A 9688-nucleotide genomic window follows, 5' to 3' on the forward strand; every position below is an offset into this window, starting at 1 on the left:
GAGCGCCATCTCGTAGTGCGGAGACGAATGAGCGCTGCGCCTGCGCTGTTGTGCTTAGCGGGCCGCGCTCTAGTGGGAAAGTTGTGTACCCGCTGACTACGTGGAACTATGTACACGACAAAAATAATGTTTAAGACCAGCTGCACCACGCTAGTGTTTGTTTATATGTCGCATAGTGCCATTTGTTACTTACAGTTGTATAGTATTGTTTTCTGCTGTGTTTAAGATTGATTTTTCTGAAAAAATGTGGATTGGATGAGGCAGCAGGCTATCGAGTTGCTAGCACTGTACTAGGCTGAAGACTGCTTATGGAAAATATGAAGCAGTCAGTTCAAGAACATTAATAAGGGACTTGATACTTTCCAGAGAATTGCTGCTACATTTGGCAGAAACAAAAAAGAGGAGGGAAGAAATACGGTTTCTTGTCATCGTGTATCGACAGGAAAAAGAGGATAGTGTCAATCAAATTATCAGGTAGTGGTCCAGGCATAGTGTATTAACCTACATGGTTTGGATTTCCATTCCCGAAGTTTCTTGATTATGTTCATAGGCCACAAGAAACTACAGACACTGTGGATAAATAGGTACAAAAATTATGTTTGCATGTCTTTATTTGTGTTTTATACTGTATAGTAACATTCCGCCATAGTTATTTTGGCACATTACACTTCATTGTGGGCTTAAAAAAATGCAAATTCGTCTCGAATTTGTTTGCTTGTGTTAGAACGTTTCCAAGGTATATTCTGAGGTACAGTAAAAATTGATACAGTGTCATCTCGTCTCCCTGTGCCTGGTTTCATCTCACCTGCCCGTTCGTCATAGGAATCAAAAAGCTTCCTTGTAGGGTATGTACGTTCCTCGCTTCACAATTCTGCCTTAAAAACTGTGGACTCACATGACTGTAATGGGGCCTTCTCTGGTTGCTGCAACATAGGTTTTCAAAAGACGCGAAATATCAAAGCTGTAATGCCGAATGTGTTCTCCATTAACCCCTAGAGCCCAAGGCAAATTAAAAATTATTTCTTTTGAATCTTGAACATGCCTACATGTGTCTGGTTTCGCAATGTTTTCTCATAATGGAAAAGCGTCTTCTACCACTAAAACATATAGTAGGGCTTTCATCCCTCCAAGTAACCATTCAGCTCGTGGCAAGTTCCGTTTATTTTTGTGAATCCGTTCATTTGTGGCGTTCTTGAATACATTACCATCTAAAATTCTTTCTATACAGCCAGACCTGTGAACAAAATGTTGCAGTTGACGTCAGCTACAACATGGAGCACAGTGCTAAATGACCCTTTGTAATTATAAAATTCGCTCCTGTTAGCAACAGGAAACTGTGGGATTATTTGCCTCCCATGCATTCCTTCGCCACATTTGGAGAACTGAATTATTTGTGACAACACACATGCTATTTCCCGTTAGCACTTTTCAATCCCAGACAACTAAAGAAACAAATTTGATTTAAGGTTTTGGAAGATTTGCCTGAGCGAGTAAACCATGATGAAGAGGATTCTGCCAGCTCTTTTACATCGACTCGTCCACCGACAAAATTAAGACGAGTGGATGGGAAGCATGATAGCGGGGCCTAGAATGTTGTTTCCTTGTCTGTCATTAAATAAACTTCTAGAAAGAGAGGGAGAAGATTTTAATGACGAAAGCAATACCTACGGCCAATATGTTGCATATATGCCAAAATCTGCCATAGACATGTAGAACAAAAGCTATGACAAAGCCCAGAGATATTGTGCTAAAAAGGACAATACACTATTTTGAGAGCTTGGAGTTGTCAGCGGGTGTGGATGTTTCAGGGGCATCAACAAGTAGTGTTGTTCCTGTGTCAAATTCATCAGTGACACTGATGACACTGTAGAAGAAGTGTTTTTTGATGATTTCAGTCATATCACACAAAACAAATAAAAATTTGTTATTATGCATATTTAACAATGATATTCATTTAGTTAGCTTTAGGTAATCCTACAGTACTTCTAACACTGCTCGACAAACTTCAGGCGCTGTTTGAGATATAACTTGCTTTAAAACATCAAATAAATACGCATTGCTCTGTAGTTAATCTCCTGTTGCCAAACAAACGAAAAGTAACAGCAAGTCTTTGATTCATTGTAACAACTGCTTTCCTGAAACTTCTGCCTCTGTTTGAAACAAATGGTGCTAGCATGTTTGCCAGAAATTCCAAATCAGCAGATGATAGATGACTAAAATAATGGAAACCACAGTCGTTTCCATATTCAGATTCTGTAGCAAGTTACTGCCACCAGTTCTTTTCTATTATGTTTTCGCCCACCAAGGACGACAACATTCTTTTATACTGTTTATGCGAACATTCCTGCATTAATAGAATAGCACCACATATTAGTATAATTTTCTCAATGCCCAACATAACGCAGAAGACATTTCTGTGCCGAGATTGCAAGGCATTATTTTCCTTGCACACACATCAATAAAAGTTTTACATCACCTCGGTTCCGAGAGTTCCAGAACCTGTACAGAAAATTGAAATAGAGATCAAGATAAACATCGTATCTGCCCTTTTTACTGCTTATGAAAACCACACATTGAATGTTGTAGCACCATACAGCGACACCTTCAGAGGTGGTGATTCACATCGCTGTACCCACCGGTACCTCTAATATCCAGTAGCACGTCCTGTCGCATTATTGCATACCTCTATTAGTTGTGGCATACTATGCACAAGGCACTGTTGATCCAAATTGTCCCACTCCTCAATGGCGATTCGGTTTAGATCCCTCAGAGTGGTTGGTGGGTCACGTGGTTCATAAACAGCCCTTTTCAGTCTATCCCAGGCATGTTCGATAGCGTTTATGTCTGGAGAACATGTTGGCCACTCTAGTTGCGCGATGTTGCTATCCTGAAGGAAGTCATTCACAAGATGTACATGATGGGGGCCGCGCGAATTGTTGTCCATGAAGACGAATGTCTCGCCAATATAGTTGCACTATCGGTCGTAAGATGACATTCATGTATCATACGGTCGTTATGGCGCCTTCCATGACCACTAGCGGCGTACGTCGTCCACACTTTATGCCACCCCAAAACAGCAGGGTACCTCCACCTTGCTGCACTCGTTGGACAATGTGTCTAAAGCATTCAGCCTGACCGCATTGCCTTCAAACACATCTCCGACGATTGTCTGGTTGAAAGCATATGTGACACTCATTGGTGAAGAGAACGTGATGCCAATCCTGAGCAGTCCATTCGCCATGTTCTTGGGCCCATCTCTATCGCGCTGCATGGTGTTGTGGTTGCAAAGATGGACCTTGTCATGGACGTCGGGAGTGAAGCTGCGCATCATGCAGCCTATTGCGCACAGTTTGAGTCGTCACACGAAGTCCTGTGGCTGCTCGAAAAGCATTATTCAACATGTTGGTGATGCTGTCAGGGTTCCTCTGAGACATAATGCATAGGTACCGGTCATCCACTGCAGTAGTACCCTTGGGCGGCCTGAGTGAGGCATGTCATCGACAGTTCCTGTCTCTCTGTATCTCCTCCATGTCTGAACAACATCGCTTTGGTTCACTCCGAGGCGCCTGGGCACTTCCCTTGTTGAGAGCCCTTCCTGGCACAAAGTAACGATGCGGACGCGATCTAACCGCGGTATTGACCGTCTAGGCGTGGCCCAACAACATGGCAAATGGACTGCTCAGGATTGGCATCACGTTCTCTTCACCAATGAGTGTCACATATGCCTTCAACCAGACAATCGTCGGAGACGTGTTTGGAGGCAATGCAGTCAGGCTGAATGCCTTAGACACATTGTCCAACGAGTGCAGCAAGGTGGAGGTTCATTGATGTTTTGGGGTGGCATAATGTTGGGATGACGTACGCCGCTGGTGGTCATGGAAGGCGCCATAAGGGCTGTACGATACATGAATGCCAACCTCCGACCGATAGTGCAACCATATCGGCAGCATATTGGCGAGGCATTCGCCTTCGTGGACGACAATTCGCGCGACCCTCATCGTGCACAACTTGTGAATAACTTCCTTCAGGATAGCGACATCGCTCGAATAGAGTGGCCAACATGTTTTCCAGATATGAACCCTATCGAACATACCTGGGATAGACTGAAAACGGCTGTTTGTGGACAACGTTTATGTTGATCTCTATTCCAATTTTCTGTACAGGTTCTGATACTCTCAGAACCGAGGCGATGCAAAACTTTTTTTGATATATGTATGTGGAAGTATATGCAGGTAACGTTGGTAGGCTGCATCTGACAGCGATTAGAAAGCTTGTGTACCCAGTGAATTCACAGTTAAGCAAGAAATTACAAATATCCTGTCAATAGGACGGAACAGAATCAAAAGTGAACTTCACTCTCTCATAACAGCTAACTTACTGGTAGAGTCCCCATTATTTTCTGCTCACCTACTGGACGCCTATATACCACATCACATCATTATGTCCCAGGGTATAATGAGAAATGCTGACAGCAGCTTAAATGAGGAAGTACTCTTGCATGCAATAGTTTCACCCTATACCATCTTGCATGTTAGGCTCATGTCAAAAATGATGATGAAGAATGCAATTACCACTACCACATCATTTAGCATGGTGCGGTTCAGTTTGCCTTGCAAGCACTACCAGATTTTGTTGCAATTTATGGGATGCATTGCCCAGTGCGTATGTATATATGCAGCAAAGTTTTAACTGGCTCGGGGTCAGTTATGTAAGGAGCCAGTGCCACTTTGCCCTAAGATGCGGCAGTTGTGGTGAAAATGATGTTCGAGCCAACTATTCCTACTCTCAGGTGCAGTGTGTACATTACAACTAAGTTCACAAGACACTAAATCGGTAGTGCCCCGAGTAAGCACGCCAGAGGTGCGTTAAGGAAATCGCTTTTAGACAAGGCATCACTTTGTGGAAGTCCAAAGGCTATCTCTCATAGGCTATATGCTGAAGCAATACTGTCACCTCCACCCCTGCGTGATGAACGAGCCTTCCCAGCTCAGCGCGCAGATATACAGTCACAAAGCAGTGACGCAAGGCTTCCTGCCTGGAGCCCACACCCAGATGAACGCCACCTCGACCTCTGCACCCTAACAGCTTACCAATGAGACTGATCTGCCACAACCCATACCCAACGCAACGCCACACATCCTTGTCATTGAACACTCTTGTAATAGAAGTTCCACCCCAGAAATGGAAACAAGAAGACCGTCTGCTCTGGGGCCACTCACACTGCAAGACATGCAGATCATTTACGGAATCCAAATGGCGACACAGGGACCAGTCAGTTTCACAGTGATATACCAGATGTTACTAAAACCTGTGATTCAGCAAAATTGCGATTAAAATTCCACAATGGAACGCCAGGTCGGTCATGCTGCTATCTCAGAAACTTAGTTTAAATCACATTCTTTATTCTTGCTCCCAGGCTTCCACATTTTTCAGAAAGACAGACACGATGGGAAAGATGGAGTTGCACTATTCGTTAGATCCTCAGTTCCCGCACCTACTAGATACATTGACCACACACACATAAGGGGCTTCGGGCTTTAGATCTCGGCGTTATAGTGCCCTCCAAGAACCAAAATCGAAATTGATGAATGGTATACATTGGTTAAACAGCTCGAACCCTCCCCTCTTTCCTGTCTTTTGGACACTTCAACGAACACCATATGACCTGGGGATGTGAGATGGACGGCAGATATGCAGCAGCTGTTTTGGACACCACAGATGAATTCATTTTATTTATTCTGAACAATGATTGCCTAACTCCTATCCCAGTTCATTGAAGACGCTCGTTTGCAACCTACATCACTTTTTGATCTTCAATTAGCTCCCAAGAATTTAAGTGAGAAGTCTGGCGCTACCAGCTGGAGTCTGATCGTTTTGCAATTCGAATAACTACGATAGATGAGAGTGATCTAGGTCCACACATGCCGTCTGCGAAATGGAACATGCCGAAAGCAGAATGGTAGGCCTAAAAATATTTATCAAGGAACACCGTTATGCAGGTTTATTGCAAGGGCCCACAGACAAACGTTATAATCTGTTCATTTCCGTAATGAATGAGGTGGCCATATTTTCCAAATGCCAAGTCAAACCGATCCAGAGGCCGAAAGGTCTTTCAGTTTCATGGTAGAATGAAGAGTGGTGAAGACAAGTTGCTAAACGAAAGCTAACAGACAGTATCTATAAAAGAGAACGCACTTGGGCGATTTTTCTCAAATACAAAAAAAGTGGCCGGCGCCATCAAACTTTTTTTGAGGCTCCAGAAGAAACAGTCTTGGAAACAGTTTCATGAGATGCTTACCAGAGAAACTCCGTTGTCATATGTTGGGTCCACGATACACAGATTCAGAGACAAGTCCAAACTGAGTAAAGGTTTACGAGGCTGGTTGGAAGAATTCGCACAAATCGTCGCTCCCCCGTCAGTCATCCCTGAATCACTGCAAACCTCAGGTACTGCTTGTTCTTCACCCCTGAGATCGACACAATCCTTACTGACTCTGCTTCAATTCTCAGAACTGAGAAACATCTTAAAAGATACCGATACCGCTCCAGGATGTGACGACATCGACTGCAAAATACTGGCCAATTTGTCGGTCGAAACCTTTTATATATTACTCGACATATGCATCCATTTATGGGAACTAGCAACTTCCCAGACGACTAGTGCATTTATATAATTGATCACGTATCAAGCCTGGCAAAGACCTAGATTTGGGCAGTTCATACCGTCCCATCGCTCGTTCTTCTTGTGTGTTTAAAACTTTAGAAAGAATCATAAAATGCTGTTTGGAATAATGGTTTGGAAAGAACTCCATTCTGCCCGCTCTCCATACAGGTTTTGAAAAGGAAGAGGCACCACTGTTTTTCAGTGTTTCTGGCATGTATGACAGTGTGGATGTGAACATTCTGATAAAGAAGCTCCAGTCAATGGGTGTACCAGACCTCATTACCCACAACCTGTCCTCTCTCCTATAGCTAAAAATTATCTATGTCAGAGAACAACACAATTCATTGCATGGACAGCGTCTGGTCTACAGTGGACTGCTGCAAGACTCCATCTAAAGTCCTATTCTTTATGCACTGTACTCGTCAGACCTTGGCACAGTCTTTGGTCCTTCAGTAAAAATAATGAGTTACGCCGATGACATCTGCATATACATATTTCCTCTCAGTTTGAGGATGACGCTAAGGTCGCTGGATTGAGCAGCATACATGCTGTACTCTTGGATGCGCAGAACTAGACTGAATCTGGCAGATATCAAATCTTCAGGGCTTGTCTTCACATGACAGAGATGGATGTTAATAAAGCCTGAGAAACGATTAGGGTCTTTTACCATTCCAGTAAGGAGCTCAGTCATATAGCTTAAACTTTTTGTCGACAGTTGTTTGATGTGGGAAAACGATGTAGTATATTTGATTTCCACGACAGCTCGATCACTCAATATCCTACAGTCAGTGTTTCATGAATAGTGGGGAGCTGATGATACAGTCCTACTCAATCTTTACTCTAGCATGATCCGATCTATACTGGATTATACTTGGTTCAGAATTTCGTTCTTAGTAGAGGAGCGCAAATAGTTAATCCTCTTCTCCAAAATGTTAACTGCTCCCTTCAGGACAATGGGTATATCGATAGGATTCTCCTAGTCCAGGCAGTAAAGATACAGGGTTGGATCGAACTTTCACTATTTTTACTGACGTTTCGCACCCGATTGCATCACCGCTGCCCTCACCAGTCAAAATATTCACTGACAGCTCCAAAGAAAAGAGGGGACCGTCTTTGCTTGCTTCTGCAGAGATTCACCGCCTTGAGCTACACTACTGACCATTAAAATTGCTACACCAAGAAGAAATGCAGATGATAAACGGGTATTCATTAGGCAAATATATTATAGTAGAACTGACATGTGATTACATTTTCACGCAATTTGGGTGCATAGATCCTGAGAAATCAGTACCCAGAACAACCACCTCTGGCCGTAGTAACGGCCTTGATACACTTGGGCATTGAGTCAAACGGAGCTTGGATGGCGTGTACAGGTACAGCTGCCCATGCAGCTTCAACATGATACCACAGTTCATCAAGAGTAGTGACTGGCGTATTGTGACGAGCCAGCTGCTCGGCCACCATTGACCAGACGTTTTCAATTGGTGAGAGATCTGGAGAAATTGCTGTCCAGGGCAGAAGTCGAACATTTTCTGTATCCAGAAAGGCCCATAGGGACCTGCAACATGCGGTCGTGCATTATCCTGCTGAAATGTAGGTTTTCGCAGGGATCGAATGAAGGGTAGAGCCACGGGTCGTAAAACATCTGAAATGTAACGTCCACTGTTCAAAGTGCCAAAGTGCCGTCAAAGCGAACAAGAGGTGACCGAGACGTGTAACCAATGGCACCCCATACCATCACGCCGGGTGGTACACCATTCGCACGCGCTCCTGTCTATGATGCAGCGTCAAGGGTAACCGTAGCCATGGTCTCTGAGCTGATAGTCCATGCTGCTGCAAACGTCGTCGAACTGTTCGTGCAGATGGTTGTTGTCTTGCAAACGTCACCATCTGTTGACTCAGGGATCGAGAGGTGGCTGCACGATCCATTACAGCCAGGCGGATAAGATGCCCGTCATCTCGACTGCTAGTGATACGAGGCTGTTGGGATCCAGCACGGCGTTCCGTATTACCCTACTGAAACCACCGATTCCATATTCTGCTAAGAGTCATTGCATCTCGACCAACGCGATTAGTGATGTAGCGATACGATAAGCCGCAATCACGATAGGCTACAATCCGACATTTATCAAAGTCGGAAACGTGATGGTAAGTATTTCTCCTCCTTACACGAGGCATCACAACAACGTTTCACCAGGCAACGCCGGTCAACTGCTGTTTGTGTATGAGAAATCGGTTGGAAACTTTCCTCATGTCAGCACGTTGTGGGTGTCGCCACTGGCGCCAACCTTGTGTGAATGCTCTGAAAAGCTAATGTTTTGCATATCACAGCATCTTCTTCCTGTCGGTTAAATTTCACATCTGTAGCACGTCATCTTCGTGGTGTAGCAATTTTAATGGCCAGTAGCGTATGTTCAAGCTACCGACAGAAGCCAGCATCTTCACTGCCAAAGTTCATGCAATGAAGAAAGGTCTACAATATGCAGCAAATCAGTTCAATGACATCCTTATTGTCTCGGCTTCGAGGAGTGCACTGGAAAACCTGGAAAAATCAGGAGTGGGGTTCCAACACTGTCATGTACTAGATATAATTAAGTTAATTTATCAGTGTGAAAGTCAACATAAACTTGTCCAGTTATTATGGATCAAGGGACACTCTAATCTCATGTAACGAGATGGCAGAGCACCTGACCGAACAAAGTGATTGATAGGCAGCCTTATTACACTTGCCTTCCACATACAGATTTTGTCGTTGGCGTAAAGAAAAAGGTCCGTCAAGAATGGTCACAGGCGTGGGAGAGTTCATAACAGTCCAAAGGAAAACATTATGTCACTGTACAGCCGAGTATCCAGCAAAAACCTGGTTTTCCGAAATCAGCATATCCAGACATCGTACCACTGCTATAACGCTCATCCAGCTAGGTCATGGCTGTTATCCCTCACATCTTTACAGGATGGAAGTTCAGCCATCTCCACACTGCGAAGTCCACCCATGTGGGATTGCAGACATAAAAAATGTGATAC

Source organism: Schistocerca piceifrons, chromosome 1, assembly GCF_021461385.2.
Source record: "Schistocerca piceifrons isolate TAMUIC-IGC-003096 chromosome 1, iqSchPice1.1, whole genome shotgun sequence".
NCBI classification, from domain to species: Eukaryota; Metazoa; Arthropoda; class Insecta; order Orthoptera; family Acrididae; genus Schistocerca; species Schistocerca piceifrons.